At 45.8% G+C, this 21,079-nt stretch overlaps 1 protein-coding gene across 4 annotated transcripts in view; it reads left to right on the top strand.

The window, feature by feature from the left end:
- The window catches only part of LOC110079329 (uncharacterized), an 86,552-nt gene that overhangs the window by 44,787 nt on the left and 20,686 nt on the right, over positions 1-21,079 (top strand). For all 4 annotated transcript variants that reach the window (XM_078378872.1, XM_078378871.1, XM_078378870.1 and 1 more), the window contains one exon: positions 19,370-19,451. The gene's annotated coding sequence lies outside the window, so the exon portion shown is untranslated. The remainder of the gene's footprint in view (positions 1-19,369; positions 19,452-21,079) is intronic.

Here is a 21,079-nt window from a genome sequence, read left to right as displayed (position 1 = left end):
ACACCTGAAACCACAGCGAGATTTCGTGTGGAAAAGGGAATTTTATATAGAGAGACCCTGAGGAATATCTCAAAAGGGGGAGATGGGATCAGAAGTCAGCTAGTGGTACCTGAAAAGTATCGCCCCATGATCTTACAAAGGGGGCACTCTGACATGTTTGCTGCGCACTTAGGGGTGAACAAAACACAGCAGAGAATCACACAAAATTTTTACTGGCCTGAAATAGGGAAGCAGATCAAGGAGTTCTGTAAACAATGTGATGTGTGTCAGAGGCAGGGGAATAACCGTGACAGGACCAAAGCAAAGTTGTGCCCTTTGCCTGTGATTGACACCCCGTTCAAATGTATAGGAGTGGATATTGTGGGACCTTTGCCCAAGGCCACAAAGAGGGGGAACCGGTTCATTCTCACTATTGTGGACCATGCCACGAGGTACCCCGAAGCCATTCCCTTGACTAACATTGAAACTAACACAGTGGCAGATGCCTTGGTGGGGTATATGTCCAGGATGGGATTTGCCTCAGAAATAATCACAGATTTGGGCGCATCGTTTACATCGAAGCTCATGAAACGGTTATGGCAAATCTGTGGAATTAAACACAAGGAAACCACTGCCTATCACCCCGAAAGTAATGGGTTAACGGAGAAGTTCAATGGGACTCTGATGCGCATGATTAGGGCTTACTTGGCGGAGAATCCAAACAATTGGGACCAGAAGCTGCAATCCCTTTTGTTTGCTTATCGATCAGTGCCACAAGCCAGTACCGGGTTCAGTCCGTTTGAACTTTTGTTTGGGAGAAGGGTGAAAGGTCCACTTGATTTAATCAAGCAGAATTGGGAGCAGATCACCCAGGATGACCCACAAGACGTTGTGACATATATAGACTCTTTAATGAATGACCTAAAGAGAAACCTAGAGCTAGTAGCCGAGAACCTGCAAGCTCAGAAGGTCAGACAGAAAACTTGGTATGACCAGAAAGCCAGGGAGAGGCACTTTAACCCAGGGGAGGAAGTGCTGTGGCTTAGGCCCTGCAAAGAGAACAAACTGCAGCTCAAATGGGCAGGACCATATAGGGTCATTTCCAAGATGTCGGCCCTGAACTACCTTATAGAGCAGGAGGAACACCAAACACGAAGGGTGGTACATGTGAATGCCCTGAAACCCTACTACAGAGGGGAACAGAGGGTTTTATTTGCAATAAAAGCAGCTGAGACTGAGGAAGCTGAATTACCCTTCTGGGAGGGTAGAGGGGAAGTAAAATACAACCCAGATGAGGTAAAGATCAGTCCTGCACTCACCCAAGACCAGCAGCAAGAACTAAAAGTGCTGCTCACCAAATATCAAAAGGTGTTTTCAAATAAGCCGGGGATAGTGAAGGGAGTGATGCATCGGATCCACACAGGGGATGCAACCCCAGAAGCAGTATCCCCATACCGAGTGACGGGACCCTATAGGGACAAGGTGCGGAAGGAGCTGGACGAGATGCTTAGGGAGAACATAATCGTCCCCTCTTCTAGTCCTTGGTCCTCTCCGATAGTCCTGGTGGACAAGCCTGATGGGAGCATTAGGTTTTGTGTAGATTACAGGAAATTAAACCGCGTAACCACTCCTGATGCCTACCCAATGCCCAGGCTAGACAACCTGATAGAAACCATAGGGGGTTGTCGGTTCATTTCATCATTGGACCTAGTAAAGGGATACTGGCAATTAAGGATTGATCCCAGGGATCAAGAAAAGACCGCATTTTGCAGCCCTTTTGGTCTCTATGAGTTTAGAGTCCTGAGTTTTGGTCTCAGAAATGCGCCAGCCACATTCCAAAGGCTGATGGACCAGACTTTAGCAGGGCTCAGTGACTTTACTGTGGCCTATATTGACGATATAGGGATCTTCAGCAATACCTGGGAAGATCACCTGAAACACCTGGAGATAGTGCTCCAGAGGTTAAGTGCAGCAGGGCTAACAGTAAAGGCAAGCAAGTGTCAGCTGGGTAGCCCAGAAATAAAATACTTGGGTCACATAGTAGGGGGAGGAGTGATCAAACCCCTAGAGGCCAAGATAGAAGCCGTTCGTGATTGGCCCAGACCCAACATCAAGAAAAAAGTCAAATCATTTCTTGGGTTGGTGGGCTACTACAGAAAGTTCATCCCGAGGTTTAGCGAGATAGCGACTCCGCTGACCGATCTGACGCGGAAGAAGACTGATGACCGCATCCCGTGGACCAGCGACTGTGAGGAGGCGTTCCGGAGGTTGAAGGAGGCGCTCATCCATTATCCAGTGCTGCGTGCTCCTGACTTCGACCGGGAGTTCATCATCTACACCGATGCGTCTAACAGCGGGGTAGGAGCAGTTCTTTGCCAGGAGGATGAGAATGGTGACCAGCATCCAGTGTCCTACCTGAGTAGGAAACTCCAGAAAGGTGAGAGACATTTGGCAACCGTGGAAAAGGAGTGCCTGGCCATAGTATATGCGATCCAGAAGGCCAAACCTTACATCTGGGGAAGACATTTTGTTCTGTGCACTGACCACTCACCACTGCAGTGGTTAAAGACAATGAAAACCCACAATAGTAAACTTATGAGGTGGGCTTTAAACCTGCAAGATTTTGACTTTGAAGTGAAGGTGGTCAGAGGGTCAATGAACTGTGTTGCTGACGCCTTGTCAAGAAGACCCGACGAGTGAAGACGGCGAAAGAAACATGGACTATGTATATGTTGGTGACCAAAAGTTAAATGTACTTGTTTATTAAACATGCCTGGTTTGTATTAATAAAGGTAACTCAATGTATTGTAAATATGAATGTTTAAATGCCTAAATGATATGTTTAACCTAGAGTGTAAGTATGAGTAAGTATGGTATTGTGTTATTGTATAACTGTTTTTGTGTGTTTTGATCCTGGTTGTTTTTTGGAGAAAAGCACTTTAGCTTTTCCCCTGCAAAACAACTTATAAAGAGGGGAGGTGTTACATACAGCACTGATGGTACCTGTCTGTCATGGGTTTGGAGGGAAAGTTCCATCCTATGGGGAGTGGAAGGCGGGACATCAGGGGGGAGGTGCTGTACTGTATATATATTTGGAGCTTGTGTGGAGAGTGGGGAGTTGGAGTCTGTGTGTCAGACTGGGTACAACTGTGTGTCAGTTAGTACCTACCTGATAGGTTCAGGTTTCTATCTGGGTAGCCAGAACTGATAGGTTCAGGGTCTGTGCTTTGCTTTAAAGTGTTCTGTGTGAACCAAACTGTTGTATGTATGATTGAGACTAAGCCACGTTACAGTATCTTATTTACCTGATCATTTTATTTACCCTGTTTGTCTTTTCAATAAACCTTGTTCTTTTGTTTGTTAAAAATCCATTCCTGGTCTGTGTGACTCCTTATAGGGAATGGTTGGTGGCAGCATAATTATAGAGTGTGGCATACTCCAGTAGGTCTGGGGTTGTAACAATGATGACGTAATGTTGAGTCAATTCTGACTTGAACAAATTCTTTCCAGGGGTTTCCAGACAGAGAATCCTCAGAAGTGGGTTTCCCTGGCTGCACTCCTCAGACTCCCAGCAGTGGGGGAACTGAACTCCCAAACTCTGGCTCTCTAGCCAGAGACCTGAACCATTGAACTATCCAGCCAGTTCTATCCAAAGATATTGGTGGTTTACTAAAGGCCATGTGCTGCAGTCCAAAAATAAGGGAAAGGGAAACCACCTAGTGCTGTAACCATTATACCCAGTTGCCCCAGATCAACATCTCCGAAGCGCTGTGCAAAAATCCGGTTGGAATCGGGACATCTGGAATAAAATCCTAATGCTTTGGCTGTTTTCCCTTCTTAACATTGATCTAGATACAGATAGTTATAAACCATAGATCTTTTTTTTTAAATCCCCATGATGAAGAATTTGCAATTTTGGCCACGTGAGAAAATGGAAGAAATGAGGGAGCAGAGGTGAGCAAATACAGCAGTATTTTTTTGGGGGGGAGGGGGGGAGGGAATCTGATCCTCAACTGAGAAACAAGAGGTTTTGTCTAATTCCCCATCTCTCTGGCCATGAAAGCTGCTGAGTGGAGAACATGAAAGCCTATAAAAACTCCTATCTACACCAAGGTTACACATTCTCCCCCACTGGAGAGAAAATAGAATCAAGTCCAAAAGGAGCGTTTGGGCCTTTCAGTGGAATTATTTATTGGCCTGCGGAGCTCAAGGAGGCAACCAGAACAGATGGAGGTTCTCTACCTGATGTGGGGTGGCTTGCCCGTATTCCTTCCTTAGGGAATCTCGGCGGAGGAGAGGATGGCGCTTGTTCAGCAGGCAGGCAAGCTGCCATAACGCGCTGAGCAGGGGAGAGAAATAATGGAGAAAATAACTCTGGATGATTCTCTCAACAAATCTCCTTGCCCTCGGTGAGGATATAGGCCCCGAAAGAGGCAGCTTCTTAGGGATTGGATCAAAAGACCTCTTTCATGTCCTTGTTCCAGAAGGCAGTGGCATGCAGTGGTGAGAAGCTCACGCGTGTGCATGGTTGTGTAACTCAGAGGGTGAGCTCGGCCTTGGCCCCTTTTCTTCTCTTGCCCCGGGCCTCCCTTAGGGAGCTTGTCCTAGCTTGGTCTCAAAACCTTCCAGTTCGGGCTGTGTCTCCCAGGTGAGCCACAGTTGGGTGTGTCTGAAGTGCTTGTCTGTCCAGTTGATCTCCCAGATTGGAGAACAGTGGGGTTTGTAGTCCAGGGAAAATCCCATTCCTCCCTCACCTGCCGTGCCAGCTTTTGATGCAAAGTCCAGGAGTGGCTGCTGCTCTGTAAGGAACGGGGTAACTTGGAGGGGGCTTCGGATGACATGGGTCACTAACTGCTTTTTAAAGATAACTCTCCCAAACTTGGATCTAAACAGCCGTTTCTTAAGGCCCCACTCTGCCTTCACCCGGCACGTTTGCTGCGTGCTGCTTCTTTCCTTCCCACCTCCCTTGCCCCACTTGCAGATCGTTAGAAGAAGAAACAATTACTATGCAAATCATTAATGTTATCACAGCCATTCCCCATGACTGGAACCACAAATATCAAAGCTCTGGCTGCATCTGAAGCAGCTTCATTAGCCACCATCAAAAAGTTGCTCATCCCCTCGCATCGAACAGGGCGCTGCTGAGGAAACTGGATCTAACTGGGGATGAGTGGGAGATTCAAGCGCAACTCTTGTCTCCCTCCAAATATCAGTCTATTTAGTGGCAGGGAGTTCTACAGCCCAGCCTAAAGTAGGTTTATCCTCATTCCTCTCCAGGTTGAGAGAGATCAATGTCTGAAGCTTGGCTTCGAAGCCTTCTGGTTGTTGAAGCCTTCCCCTCCCCACCAGGTGAACCATGTTTATTATTTATTCATTTAAAATATGTTTATCCCATCTTTCTCCTTAAAAGGGACCCGAGGCAGCTTACTTCATTAAAACCCAATGTTTAAAGCTAAAACAGAAATATAGAAAAAGAATTAAACAAACATTAGATTAAAACGGTAAACAAAAAGCGACACCAAAAACCGATTCTTAATATTTATTTTATTTATTGTATTTATATCCCACCTATCTAGTTAATTACGACCACTCTAGGCGGCTTCAATGCAGTAAAGGCACATCCATCCATTTGAAAAAAACTCTCTGGGGCAGGTGGCCATTAAAGGGAAAGCCTGCCTGGAGAGAAAGATCTTCTTGGCCTGCCAGCAGGAGAGCAAAGCCGGCCAGACTGGCTTCTAGTGGCAGGGAGTTCCAGAGTCCAAAGGAGCAGCCACCAAGAAGGCCCTCTCTTGTGTCGCCACCACAAGAGAGGTGGTGGGACTGAGGGAGAGTCTTTTCTGATGATGAGGTTCTGTAAGGTGAGTATAAGTCGGGGAGGACTCCCAGAATGGGGGGATTATGTGCTTTGTAGTCCAGGAGGCCAGGAAGTCCCATCCTTACCTCTCCTGCTGGATTCTGTTGTTGCTCAACAAGAAGTCCTTTGTGTCTATAAACGCAGAGCATGTAGCCACCCGGCCTCCCAATAACCGGGGGGGGGGGGACACACCCTTTTTTGCCAAAGAACCACCCATTTCTGTTCATTGTCGGGGCCAGGGAGAGGGAATGTATGAGAGAGGGAGAGAGAGACTGTTCCAGCTTCCAGCCCATCTCTGAAATTAAAAAGGTTATTTGAGACGCTGCCAGTTTCTTTGATCTGCTAAAGCAAAAGACGCTGATAAATCTTAAGGGGGTCCAAATTAATAGAGAAGAGATTGATTTTTGTCTCCCCCTCCCCCTCATCTTTCGTTTGGAGATGCATGGCCCTGTTTTATGAGCCCTCCTGCCTTCCCGGTGAAATTGGGGGGAAATGACACTGAGGGGCTGGGCAGATGAGGAAAGATGGGTACCAGGTGGGTAATTGCTCCCAAGCAATCAGAGTCTCTTGATTGACGGGGGGGAGGGGTATTGGAGTTCCAGAAGGAAGAACTCAAGCAGGCAATGACACAACACACATATGGTCTGGAATGGACTGCCCTCCCCTGAGCCTCACAAGCATTTACATAGATATGGGAAGAATAACCTTGATTTTTAACATGCAGCATTGCCGGGCCCCCTCCCTCTGTAGTGTTCTTCACGTTTCTGATTTGTCGGAAGTAACCGAAACCAGGGTTTTTCTGTGTGTTTTCAGAGTGAGAGATCAGGATGGAATTGCTGGATATCGGATTATAATTCCCAGAATTCCCCATTCTGGGAGTTGTGCCTGATTTACAGGCACCTTAAAGACACCTAAGTGTGGCTCACCTGGGAGAACAAGGCCTAACCCAAAGGCTTTGAGGCCGAGCTCCACCCAAGCTAATGAAGAGCTAATGAAGTGGTTGGGCCAAAGCCGAAAGGACGCTCAGCTGTAGACGTGCCTGGAAGTGAAAGGAAAGTCCAATGCTGTAAAGAAAAATACTGCATAGGAACCTGGAATGTAAGAATTATGAACCTTGGGAAGCTGGAGGTGGTCAAACAGGAGATGGCAAGAATAAACATCGACATCCTGGGCATCAGTGAACTAAAATGGACAGGAATGGGCGAATTCAGCTCAGATGATTATCATATCTACTACTGTGGGCAAGAATCCCGTAGAAGGAATGGAGTAGCCCTCATAGTCAACAAAAGAGTAGGAAAAGCTGTAATGGGATACAATCTCAAAAATGATAGAATGATGTCAATACGAATCCAAGGCAGACCATTCAACATCACAATAATCCAAGTTTATGCACCAACCAGCATTGCTGAGGAGACTGAATTTGAACAATTCTATGAAGATTTACAACACCTTCTAGAACTGACACCAAAGAAAGATGTTCTTCTCATTTTAGGGGACTGGAATGCTAAAGAGATAAAAGGAACAACAGGGAAGTTTGGCCTTGAAGTTCAGAACGAAGCAGGACAAAGGCTAATAGAGTTTTGTCAAGAGAATAAGCTGGTCATCACAAACACTCTTTTCCAACAACACAAGAGGCGACTCTATACATGGAAATCACCAGATAGGCAATATCGAAATCAGATTGATTATATTCTCTGCAGCCAAAGATGGAGAAGCTCAATACAGTCAGCAAAAACAAGACCTGGAGCTGACTGCGGTTCTGATCATCAGCTTCTCATAGCAAAATTCAAGCTTAGACTGAAGAGAGTAGGAAAAACCACTGGGCCACTCAGGTATAATCTAAACCAAATCCCTTATGAATACACAGTGGAAGTGAAGAACAGATTTAAGGAACTCGATTTGGTGGACAGAGTGCCGGAAGAACTTTGGATAGAGGCTCGTAACATTGTCCAGGAGGCAGCAACGAAAACCATCCCAAAGAAAAGGAAATGCAAGAAAGCAAAGTGGCTGTCCAACAAGGCCTTAGAAATAGCAGAGAGGAGAAGGGAAGCAAAATGCAAGGGAGATAGGGAAAGTTACAGAAAATTGAATGCAGACTTCCAAAGAATAGCAAGGAGAGACAAGAGGGCCTTCTTAAATGAACAATGCAAAGAAATAGAGGAAGATAACAGAAAAGGAAAGCCCAGAGATCTGTTCAAGAAAATTGGAGATATTAAAGGAACATTTTGCGCAAAGATGAACATGATAAAAGACAAAAATGGGAGGGACCTAACAGAAGCAAAAGACATCAAGAAGAGGTGGCAAGAATACACAGAGGAATTATATCAGAAAGATTTGGATATCCCGTACAACCCAGACAATGTAGTTGCTGACCTTGAGCCTGACATCCTGGAGAGCGAAGTCAAGTGGGCCTTAGAAAGCCTGGCTAACAACAAGGCCAGTGGAGGTGATGGCATTCCAGTTGAACTATTTAAAATCTTGAAAGGTGATGCTGTTAAGGCGCTACATTCAATATGCCAGCAAGTTTGGAAACCTCAACAGTGGCCAGAGGATTGGAAAAGATCAGTCTACATCCCAATCCCAAAGAAAGGCAGTGCCAAAGAATGCTCCAACTACCGTACAATTGCACTCATTTCCCACACTAGCAAGGTTATGCTCAAAATCCTGCAAGGTAGGCTTCAGCAATATGTGGACCGAGAACTGCCAGAAGTACAAGCTGGATTCCGAAGAGGCAGAGGAACTCGAGACCAAATTGCTAACTTGCGCTGGATTATAGAGAAAGCCAGAGAGTTCCAGAAAAATATCTACTTCTGCTTCATTGACTATGCGAAAGCCTTTGACTGTGTGGACCACAGCCAACTATGGCAAGTTCTTAAAGAAATGGGAGTGCCTGACCACTTTATCTGTCTCCTGAGAAACCTATATGTGGGACAGGAAGCAACAGATAGAACTGGTGATGGAACAACTGATTGGTTCAAAATTGAGAAAGGAGTACGGCAAGGCTGTATATTCACCCCCAGCTTATTTAACTTATATGCAGAATACATCATGCGGAAGGCTGGACTGGAAGAAACCCAAGCCGGAATTAAGATTGCCGGAAGAAATATCAACAACCTCCGATATGCAGATGATACCACTCTGATGGCAGAAAGTGAGGAGGAATTAAAGAACCTTGTAATGAGAGTGAAAGAGGAGAGTGCAAAAAACCGTCTGAAGCTCAGCATCAAAAAAACTAAGATCATGGTCACTGGTCCCATCACCTCCTGGGAAATAGAAGGGGAAGATATGGAGGCAGTGTCAAATTTTATCTTCCTGGGCTCCATGATCACTGCAGATGGAAACAGCAGCCACGAAATTAAAAGACACCTTCTTCTTGGGAGGAAAACGATTACAAACCTTGACAGCATCTTGAAAAGCAGAGACATCACCTTGCCAACAAAAGTCCGAATAGTCAAAGCTATGGTTTTTCCTGTTGTGATGTATGGAAGTGAGAGCTGGACCATAAAGAAAGCAGACCGCCGAAGAATTGATGCTTTGGAATTGTGGTGCTGGAGGAGGCTCTTGAGAATCCCCTGGACTGCAAGGAGAACAAACCTGTCAGTTATAAAGGAAATCAACCCTGAGTGCTCACTGGAAGGACAGATCCTGAAGCTGAGGCTCCAGTACTTTGGCCATCTCATGAGAACAAAAGAGTCCTTGGGAAAAACCTTGATGTTAGGAAGGTGTGACGGCAAGAGGAGAAGGGGATGGCCAAGGATGAGATGGCTGGACAGTGCCTGCGAAGCAACCAACATGAACCTGACACAACTCCGAGAGGCAGTAGAAAACAGGAGGGCCTGGCGTGCTCTGGTCCATGGGGTCATGAAGAGTCGGACATGACTAAACGACTAAACACACACACACACATCCACCCAAGCTTCCTGTTCCTACCCCAATGCTAGCTGGGAGATTTCTTTCTGAACAAGGAGCTAGGAGGAGCTAGGCCTAGCTAAATTGCTGTTGAGGCCACTCTCCAGGTGAGCCACATTTAGGTTATTACCCTGTTTCCCTGAAATTAAGACAGGGTTTTATATGAATTTTTGCTCCAAAAAAGTACATTAGGACTTATTTTCAGGGGATTTTTTTTCATGTACAGCCACCTACATTTATTCAAATGCTGTCATGTCATCTTCTGGTTACTGCACAAGGGTGGAGGGCAGGGTTTCACTTAACTGGGGCTAATTTTTGGGGTAGGGCTTCTATGACTAACATCCTGTAAAATCACACTAGGGCTTATTTTCAGGTTAGGTCTTATTTTCAGGGAAACAGTATTCTGAGAACTGCTGGATAGCTCAAGGTTTGAGGTCTCTGGCTGTGCAGCCAGAGGTTGGGAGTTCGATTCCCCACTCGACCTTGGTAGGGGCTGGGCTGTATAATCTATGCAGGGTCCCTTCTAGCTCTGCGGTTCTATGATTATGATGATAGTGATGATGAATATCTGAGTGCCAAGTCAAAAAAATTATGGTGTGCAGAATCAGAAAGCAACTGGTTTCCAAGCTATATGTTAGTCTGTGAAATCCAAGTTGGGCTGCTTTGCTTAAAAGCCATGGGCCAAACCACAATCTACCCTATCCCTCGTGCACCCAAACACACAACCCTTCTCAAGGCCCTCCCCCTGGTCATTTCTACCGGGGAGCGCCAATAAATAAATGCCCTTTTGGTCTTTGCTCTGATCATTAGTTAGAAGCCTTCAGCTCCGGAGGTTTGTTATAATGAAAGGCACTGAACTTTGGAGGGATCTCAATTAAGTGCAGCCAGTGCCCTTGATGGCCGGGGAAAGAGAGAGAAATGCCAGACTCAAATTATACTGCAGTCACCATCCTGATCACCATTTACTTCTCCAGCGGTGGCGTGAGCATATGTCTGAACTTTGCTCCCTTCCTGTGTTGGTGCCTCAGCACAAATTGGTCTTTGCTTCTCTGTGTGTTTGGCCATTCCTGGTCATGAGGAAGAGAGGGGTCTTGGCTTTGCGGGGCGAGGCTGGTCGTGGCTGGTCCGCTGTGGCAGTGTCCGAGCTGGAGAACAGCCTCGGATGCAGAGGAGAAGAAGCCCAGCTGAGGACTAGAAACACCAGTTGCAGATTCTGGGCCCAGATCTTGATCCGAAAGCCTAATTTTGGACTTTAGCTAAGGACCCTTTTGAAGCCAAGAACCTAAAAAGTGGAATGCGCCTCCCTCTAAAGATGGCATCCTTCAGAATCAACATTCTTCAAGAATCATTCTTCAGCTTCTACCAAACATCTTCCCAGTGACTTCTTTCCAGTGTGGGCAACGCAGGAGGGAGGATGTGATGGAGAGATTCTGGATAATGTGATATGGAGCACACAACCAGCACTTTAAGGGCTTCTTGAAAGAGGTGGAGCTTAGGAGAGACTCCACCCCCCTGCCTCGACCTGGTGGCCCCAAGGGATGGGCTCAGATCTGTCCCTGGTGCTGAAAGGCCAACCTGATTCTCGGTTCCTTGAGTGGGTCATGGAGCCCTCTCTTTCTCAGCCCCAGTGCCTTCTGGATGAGCTACGCTGCATCCTCCCCAGGCAGCATGATGGGGGTTGTAATACACAACAGTGTAGAGTTCTCTTTCTCAGCCATGCGAAGGACCAGCAGGAAGATCATTTCCAATTAAGTTTCTGAGGAGACAGCTCATTCTAGGTGCTCTCTCTCTCTCTTTAAAGTCATCTGCCCAACCCACCCGATCTTCCTAGGCTAGGCTGCTCTGTGGAGCCACCCCGAGGGAGGCCCAAACATCATCCACAAAGGGGCAGGGTCTTCTGTGTGGTGGCACCGACGTAGGAGGCAACAATTTGTTTGTTTGTTTAATACTGTGAATGGGTATGAAAATTGGACAGTGAAGAAAGTGGACGGGGAAAAATTAATTTGTTTGAAATGTGGTGCTGGAGGAATGCTTTGCAGAATATCCAGGGCGGCCAGAAAGAAGGACCAGGGGGTCCTAAATAAAATCAAGCCTGTACACTCTCTCTGGAGGCAAAAATGATGATGCTGAGGCTGCCCTCCTTTGGGCCCATCCTGAGAAGGCAGGATTCTCTGGAAAAGACCATCCTGCTGGGAAAGGTGGAAGGCAGCAGGAAGAGAGGAAGGCCAAATATAGGATGGATCAACGCCCTAAAGGAAGCCACAGGCTTTTGAATTTGCAAGAGCTCGGTAGGGCAGTGGAGGACAGGACCGTTTGAAGATTGCTCGTTCATAGCGTGGCCATATTTGGGAGATGATGGCACAAAGGAACCACGGCAATTTTTATGTTTTATTTTTGGTTTATCTTTTACTATTGGCTTATTTTCGGCTGTCCTAATGCAAAGGTGGCGGACGGATCCCAGCTCAGTTTGCGCCCAGCCCAAACGCATGGCTTGGAGCCAGCCACATTTCTCTGGAGTCTGGAGGGACTCTTTCTCCCCCCCCCCCTTTTTCCTTTCAATGTCTAGCGGAGCAGAAAATAGACACCAAACGCAAGCGGCAGGGCTGGGATACTCCAAAAGCAGCCTTTGTGACGGAGAATCCCAGCCGATAGGAAAATAGAGAAGGCAAGGCGCTTGAAAAGGTCATGGTTTATGGAAAGACTTCTACTTGGGCCATTGGGGGGGGAAGGGTGCTGTATTTTGGTTGCCTCTTTCTACACACTCTCTGTTCATAACAGATTCTTCTCTTTTACTCACACATGGCAAGTGAATGTCATCCTTCTCCTTCCTGTGTCAGGACTAGTGGAGCTGACCATTGTGAACGGGAAATATTTTGATTCGGCTCGGTATTGGGGGAAATGGCCAAATTTAAGAAACCCCACATCTCAGACCAAAGGAACCCTAGGATTTAAACAATGGCAATGAAAGAAAAGAAAGAACATGGAAATGTTTTAATATTGCAAGATCTGGTTCTAGATTTCGGCCACCTCTTGAGATCTGGGCCCTTTAATTTATGCTACTGTGCCTTTCTTTTTTCTTTTTTTTACGATTGGTGAATATTAATTTTATAAGTTTATTCTGTAGTGGTGCATTATGCTGATTTACGGCACATCAATCTCATTGAGGGCAGTAAAGTTAGGGGGCTGGCTACCCCTAAGCACATAAGCCACATTAGATCTTACAACTGCAGAGCTGGGAGGGACCCTATGGATCATTATTCAAAGAAAGAATATTTGTTCTTATTTTTCTCTCTTTCTAAGGACCTGCTCCCTTTTCGCCGCCTGCCAGCCTTTTTACAGACTGGAAAAACAGACATATCTCAGTGGTTACGAGAGACGAGGGCCAGGGAGTCCGCTCTTAGCCTCTCACTCAGTTGACTAAATTAAAAAACGACTCTTTCTCTGGGAATTTATGAGCGTTCCCCTGCCAGCTATAACAGCGAAGCAACCTCCACTTCCAAGATGGCCGGTATTTGTTTCTCGTTAGGAGTCAGTAAAACGGGGGATGGAAAAGAAAACTGTTCTCATGTTGAGGAGCAAGTGCAAAATAGGCCCCCTTAAGAAACAGACAGAGTCCTGATTTTCTCCCCCTAGCAAGCCAGGTGCCTTCGAGAACCTCACAAGCAGGATTGGAAAGCAGCTGCTTTCTCCCATGTTTCTAGTCCTCTGTGTTTTAAGCAGCAGTCCATTAGTGTTGGAGAGATGTGATTCAGGCAGAACTTTGCAAGGGAGCAATGGTACTTGGAAATGAAATCTGTTGCTCACCTTCCACCAACGTGTCACAAAACAAACTGATTTGCACCCGGCGGGAGATCAGCAATGCTCCTGTTGTGACATTCAAATGTCTTCATCACCATCATGACCGTCATCATCTTAGAACTGAAGAGCTGGAAGGGACCCTACGGATCATTGAGTCCAGCCCCCGTCAGGGAGGTCCACTGGGGGATTTGAAGTCCCAACCTCTGGCTCCACAACCAGTTAACTAAACCGTTGAGCTCTCTGTAACCTATCATTCTATTCACGGACTCACTCAGAAGTGCGGATCAGAGAAGTGCCTCTGGTGACACTCAGATGTTTTCAGCTCTTAAGAATTTCCTCTTCTAATAACGTGCTCGCTCTAATGTGTACACACAAGACAGCCCTGGGGCATGGAAAACACATTTGTGGACCATAACAAGCCTTACATGGGATAATTTCATTTAACCCCCCCAAAAAAGCCTTTTTCCCTCCAAATACATTCGCTAAAGCAGGTCCCCTGTTTCTCATGCAAGCTCTCAAAGCCGAGAAGCCCAGCTTTGCATGGTTGCATCAGCTACCCATGTACTCACAAGTGCTCATCGTCCTTCTTTCCTCTGATGTGCAAGGCATCAAACTTCACGGGCCTGCCTTTTGATATATTCACATCCTCTTCGTCGTCTTCTTTTTCTTTCTACACGTCTAATGATGCTTTTGGAATGATCTAAAGGGGCTTTCCATAGAGAAACTCCTGTTTTTTCTTCTTCCTCCTACAAAGGTGCATAGCTAACTCCTAAAGCCCTTCTGGTTTTCTTAGCAGGAAAATCTGCTGGGCCTCCTTTGTGTGTGTGTGTGTGTGTGTGTGTGAGTGTTTCTGTGTTGCACACACGTGTATGTGCGTGGTGCAGTCTGGGGAGATGGAACAGGGCACGCCTGACATACAGGAAGCACTTGCTAGTGCGTACACCGGGTTGTGCAAAATGTGAGCGAGCCAGTGAGTGAGAACAGCTGGCGGAGAAGGCAGGCAGGCGTCAGGCAATCTCAGATGCAGCCAGTAAGGGCAGGTGGTTACCTCAGTAGTTGGAGCTTACGTTGCCTTGGGTGCTTTGCAAAGAATCAAGCAGCGAGGAGGAGGATCTGAATTTCCCTTATGTTGGAAAAGTACTATTTTTGGAAATCCAGTACCCCAAACCCTTGAATTGTACAGCTTGAAGGCAGCCCAAACTGTTGCAGGGTGTTTGAATTTCGGTTAAATCCCTCTAGCTGCGCAGCAGAAGCACAGGGAGCAAGCAGAATAGCTTCAGGTTTCCCCAGATTAATCCACCCCTTTTCTTCTCATGAGCTGGCCTGTAGAGTCTCAAGAGGCATTAGTTGGAGAAAGAATAAAAACTCATTTACTTACAGTTCTGAACAAATCAAACAGTGAAGTGATAAACGTGACTGCTTGCAGCAAGAGGACTCGGGACACTCCCTGCTTCCAACAGACAAAGGAGAGGGAAGGAGACCAGAGGGGTGGGGCTCTCCTTGAATTTAGGGGCAGGGAAGGTTACTGCTTCATGCGAAAGGCTGGATTGGATGAATCCCAAGCCGGAATTAAGATTGCCGGAAGAAATATCAACTTCAGATAGGCAGATGATACCACTCTGATGGCAGAAAGTGAGGAGGAATTAAAGAACCTTGTAATGAGGTTGAAAGAGGAGAGCACCAAAAATGGTCTGAAGCTCAACATCAAAAAAGCTAAGATCATGGCCACAGGTCCCATCACCTCCTGGCAAATAGAAAGGGAAGATATGGAGGAAGTGACAGAGTTTACTTTCTTGGGCTCCATGATCACTGCAGATGGAGACAGCAGCCATGAAATGAAAAGACGCCTGCTTCTTGGGAGGAAAGCAATGACAAACCTTGACAGCATCTTAAAAAGCAGAGACATCACTTTGCCGACAAAGGTCCGTATAGTCAAAGCTGTGGTTTTTCCAATAGTGATATACGGAAGTGAGAGCTTGGGCCATCAAGAAGGCTGACCGCCTGTGAAGGCGTGGAGAAAAGTGCGCCGTCCTCTGTGAAAGAAAACATCGTAAAAGGAAGTAGTTGTGTGGAGGGTATATTAATTGAAATAGACCAAGCGGAAGGAATGACAGGAAAGCCTACGGAGGTGTGTCTAGCTGACGAAGAAGGGGCAGAGTTAGACCTCATTCTGTGGGAGGACATAAAGGAGAGTGAAAGTGCGCGCATTTTGAGATTGACAACGGATGGAGAACTGGGAAGGTTTATAGATAGAGGGGTCCAAACTGAGCCCATGCTCTATACTGAAGAAGCGCCGGGTATTGTAAAAGACTTCCCCAATTTACAGCTGGGAGGGGGTTTGTTGCCGGATCCGTTAGTGCCTGGAAGAAGGGGGCGAGGGTACGACCCCCTAGAATGGACGGTCGTGGTGTATCCCCGGAATCACCCTGGTGGACGGAGGATGATTCGCCCTGGCCCTTCATACCAACAGAAGCCTCCGGAGGGAGACTGGGCCAGGCACCCGTGCTGCGGGACAGTATGCGCGGTACGGAGTACCCCCCTTGCGGCCCTTGACGGATCGGGAGCGTTTCGGGCCAGCTCCCTTTTAGGGGAACCAGAAAGAGTTACTGTTGTGAGACCCAAGAAATACAAGCTGTTAACAAATGATTGTTTATTGAATTAAGTTCTGTTGAATTAAGTTCTGTTACAAATAAAAAGGTTGATTTGAAAGATGACGACTAGCCTCCGTGTCTTTTTCCTGCCTTTACCACCAGTGCACCCCCGGCCAGAGAAGGACCTTGTCACACCGCCGAAGAATTGCTGCTTTTGAATTGTGGTGTTGGAGGAGGCTCTTGAGAGTCCCCTGGATTGCAAGGAGAACAAACCTATCAATTCTAAAGGAAATCAACCCTGAGTGCTCACTGGAAGGACAGATCCTGAAGCTGAGGCTCCAGTACTTTGGCCATCTCATGAGAAGAGAAGACTTCCTGGAAAACACCCTGATGTTAGGAACATGTGAAGGCAGGAAGAGAAGGGAACAACAGAAGTCAAGATGGCTGGACAGTGTCATCAAAGCTACCAGAATGAATTTGACCCAACTCCGGGAGGCAGTGGAAGATAGGAGGGCCTGGTGTGCTCTGGTCCAAGGGGTCACGAAGAGTCGGGCACGACTTAACGACTCAACAACAAGTTTACTGCTGGATAGATTGATAGTCACCCCGGCCCAGAAGGATCCCTCCCAGTCAAACCAACTAAAACGTTAGGTCGTGGCAGGAATTTGTTGCTACAGCTACCATTACAGATGGCCATCCATCATCTTTGTGGAAAAACTACAGGGATAAGGACCCCACAAGCTTGTGGCGTGGCTTGTTCCCACCATCTAACAGCTCTTAGCATCAGAAGGTTCTAATGTTTTCATTGGCATTTCTTGTCATTTGACCCTAACCGTTCAGGTCTAAACCTGACCAGCTTCTTCCATCTTCTTCATGACAGCTGTTCAAATATTCAGAGATGGTCATCATATCAGTACGCTGTCTTGTCTCTGCACTGAACTGACCCAATGTCTTCAACCATTGTTAGTTAAAGCCTAGAGGTCAGTGCCAGAGGGGCATGAAAAAGAAGTGAAGACTATTATCAAACTCAAGATTTTTAAATATCCTTACACTGAATAAAAAAGGGCTTTAACTATTAAAGTGGCTCACTGCAAAACCTTGTTTTGTCTCTTCTGCTTGTGAAAACGCAACTTAATGTACTTTGTTGGACAACATCCTCTGGTTTTCCCCTTCTTTCCTTTTCTTCCTCTCTGTTTTCCTTCCTTACTGGGGTCCATCCAAGAGAATAGGAAACAGGGGCTGTGTGTTATGTGTGTGAGAGAGAATGAATGACACCCATAAATATAGGCTGTTCAGCTCTTGGGTGCTCCAAAACCGAAGCAGGCATGAGTCATGTCTCAGGTGATGGCAGCCTTCTTAACGGCACAATTAATGCCAGATTGGCAATGAGGGTGAACACATCCATGACTAATCCTGCTATATAATTCTCGAGTGGGTAGTGGCAGAATATTTTCTTCTTCTTCTTCACTCTGCAGAAAGTTCCTGGCCTTTCCCCCCCCTTCTCGGTGTTGGGAGTAGAGAAAACATATGTAATAACAAAGATACACAGCATGGGATTTTCGATATTCTGAATTAATCATAACGATGTGCCCTGAAATCATGTCTGATGATGGTGACCCTTTCTGGGGTTTTCTAGATAGAACATATTCAGAAGTGGTTTCTCACTGCGTTCTGAACACTTTTTTTTAATTAAAAAAATCAAGTTTCTAGCCCACAGGGTGAAATACATGACTTTGAAAATATGCAGAATAAAGTGTGCTGTTATATACCACCCCATATCACTTAAAACACTTTCTAGGGGTTTTTTTACTATGTAATTATGCAAGCTACACATTGTCTCCCTTTCAGCACGCTCGGGGCTCAATTGATCTCAAAAATCAATTAAAAACGTGGATGTTTAGGCAGGCCTTCCCCCCAGTCAATTCCTGATTCTCTCCCCTCCTCTATCTATTTGATTTATTTTGCATGCTCTCCATCTTGCAGAATTGTCTAATTGTGTAATAATTCTTTCTTATATTTTTAAATGTATTTTGTGTTGTAAGCCGCCTAGAGTGGTCGCAATGACCAGATAGGCGGGGCATGTATAAATAAATAAATAAATAAATAAATAAATAAATAAATAAATAAATATTTATTTATTTATTTATTTATTTATTTATTTATTTATTTATTTATTTATTTATTTATTTATTTATTTATTTATTTATTTATTTCCTAATCCTGGAAGGATGGAAGACTGAGTCAACCTCAAGCTGGCTACCAGAGTCTGTCAGAATCAAACTCGGGTTGTGAGCAGAGTCTTGATTGCAGTAATGCAAACACTGCCTGAAAGACTTGAAATCTTGCACAGAGAGAGGAAGTTAATTAAGAGGACAAGCCAGACAAACATATAGCTTACTATCTAGTTTCATTTTGGTGTGGCTTGGTTTACCTTATTTTCTGGTGCCCACATGCTGGATAGCTGAGGAGTTTAGGCCTCTGACCGCAGAACCAGAAGTTGGGAGCTCGAATCCCCCACAGGCTGGACTCTGTGATCCAGATGGTCCCTTCCAGCTCTGCCGTTTTGTGATAATGATGTGTTTTAAGTGACCGCATTCCATCATCCTGCCCCTTTTGCAAGCTGTTCAGCTCTTTTTCTGGCTTTAGTTTGAAGGCTGCTATTTTATTTGATGCCATTGAGAGTGCTCCGGATTATCTCACTCTGGTTGCCTTATTTGCTCCCAAATAGAGCTGTGGCCGGTGTTCTCTTCAGGGACAACCCTGTGACGTACGCAGCCGCCTTAGGTCCTTTTAAAGAGCAAGGGCGGGGGTAAAAATATTTTCAATAAATAAAAAATAAATAGGTTGTATCAGTGTAAATGATGGTGGAGAAACCCTGCCCTCTATTTTCCTCATCTAATTTTTTTTTTTAAAAAACATGCTCCTAAGTAATGCAGCACTATGTCAGATATAAGGCAGTATCCATGCTAGGTTGGTGTATTACTGCTTTAGTGCTATGCCACTAAATTAAAAAACATAAAAAGTTGTTTGTGTGAACGGAAAGATCACTCAAGTTCAGGATAAAATAGCTTGCAAGAAAGTTAAGAGTACTGTATTTAAATGAGAACCTGTGTTTAAAATGTGATTACTCCAGATTCCCCCATCTATTTATTTATTTATTTATTTATTTATTTATTTTATTTATTTATTAGATTTTATTAGATCTAATTGTGCCCTAAATTTTCTGTATCTTTTTCAGTCATGCAGAATGAATTTTGAACTGAAGGTGTTTGCCATGACTGTTTCTGCAGCTGCCAGACTGAGAAAATCCAGAGGTTCAGGTACCTGCTTTAATCCAGATAAACTAAACTATTCCTGAAGCTTTGGTCTCCATTGGGAGCCGGTCTTTTACAAAGCTAATGGCTCTGTATTGCCGATTCAAGACCAAGCCGTCTCAAAAGATTTCAATTTCAATGAGAATAACATAAAGCAAAATATCATTGGTGGGGGTATCCCAAACTGATATCGAGGCACAGAGGATCTTTGAGTGTTCCCTTAAAAGTCTGCTTTTGATTCTGTCTGGTGCTTTGTGGTGCTAAATCAAGGTTGCCACATTTTTTTCTTGGAAGGCTCCTCATCTTTCACAGATACATAACTCGCAGCCTCAGTGTCGTTCTGTCCAAGTTGGGATTCGCTGGATTTCTCCGATTTGCCAAGTGCAAAGAAATAAACCCATTTTAGAGGAATTATTTTCTCAAATGTTTGTAAAACATTTTGTGAAATAGAGAAGTCAAAATGGACATATTTTCTCATCCCTGTTTCTAATCGTTGTGTAAAGTCCCGGGTTCATTCTGACAGCTCGCTTGCTTCAGTCAGCTGGGCAGAAGGCCAGCTTGCCTAATGGGAGGGCCATCTCTCGTTTCCTGGTGGCGGCAGATCTTCAGAACCATTTTGGAGCCAGTCCTTGTCTATTCCTCAACAGAATATGCCTGATGGAGGCTGTCAGACACACATTAATCTGTTTGCACGCGTTAGGCTCGAGTGAACCCACGATCTGTCAGCAGCATCCTTCCCCCCCCACCTCAGCTGCAGTGCTTTGGCACAGCCCTCTGTGATAGGAAGAGAAAGCTGGGGCCAGCCAGTGCTGTAGCCATGGTTGCCAATTCCCACTGCTGGTTGCCTGCCGTCCATTCAAGAAGCGGGCGGGTTTTAACATTCTCTGCTCCCGCAGATGGGAAGTTGCCCGCCGTTTTGGAGAAGAGGCTAACTTAAGAAGGCGGGGAACTGCAGAGTTAGAAGGGACCTTAAAGATCATCAGATCCAGCCTCTGTCAAGGAGACCCAGTGGGGCATCGGCTTTTCTGAGCACACAGAACATACGAAGTTTAGATCAAAAGCATGACCATCCTCATCAAGCTGCAGAGCTGGAAGGGACCCTTTGGATCATCCAGTCCAGCCCCTGTCATGGAGGTCCAGTGGGGGGTTCGAACTCCCAACCTCTGGTTCCTCAGCCAGAGACCAAACCCCTTGACCTCTCCGGCAGTTCTGTCCAGTTCAATTTTATTCTGATTCTCTGAATCCAGCCTGTGATTTTTTCTCCCCGCCTCGTTTTGCAGTGGGCGGTTAAAACTTGAGACTCAAACCTGGCTATTCAAGAGCGAAAAATCTCAAAAGCCAGGTTTTTCTTCCATGGATTTCTCTCCTTTATTTTCACATGGACAAAGGAAATGGATCAAGAATTCTCCTCCCTGCTTGAGAGGTAGCAGCCGCCCGTGCTTCTTTTCCTGGAAAAAAACCCTCCAGGCCTTCTGGGCCATTTTGCCAGCCCGACTGTGCTGTGGAGAGCAGCATTTGTTGCCAAATGAGTCCTGGGTCTTGTCAATAAAGGCACTTTGGGGGAAGAGTCAGTTGTCGCGCTGTCAGAAATCCTGTGTCTCCCGGTTTATCACCGTCATTACTGGGGAAAGATC

Source organism: Pogona vitticeps, chromosome 7 (assembly GCF_051106095.1).
Source record: "Pogona vitticeps strain Pit_001003342236 chromosome 7, PviZW2.1, whole genome shotgun sequence".
NCBI classification, from domain to species: Eukaryota; Metazoa; Chordata; class Lepidosauria; order Squamata; family Agamidae; genus Pogona; species Pogona vitticeps.
This window is presented reverse-complemented; position numbering and strand designations above follow the sequence as displayed.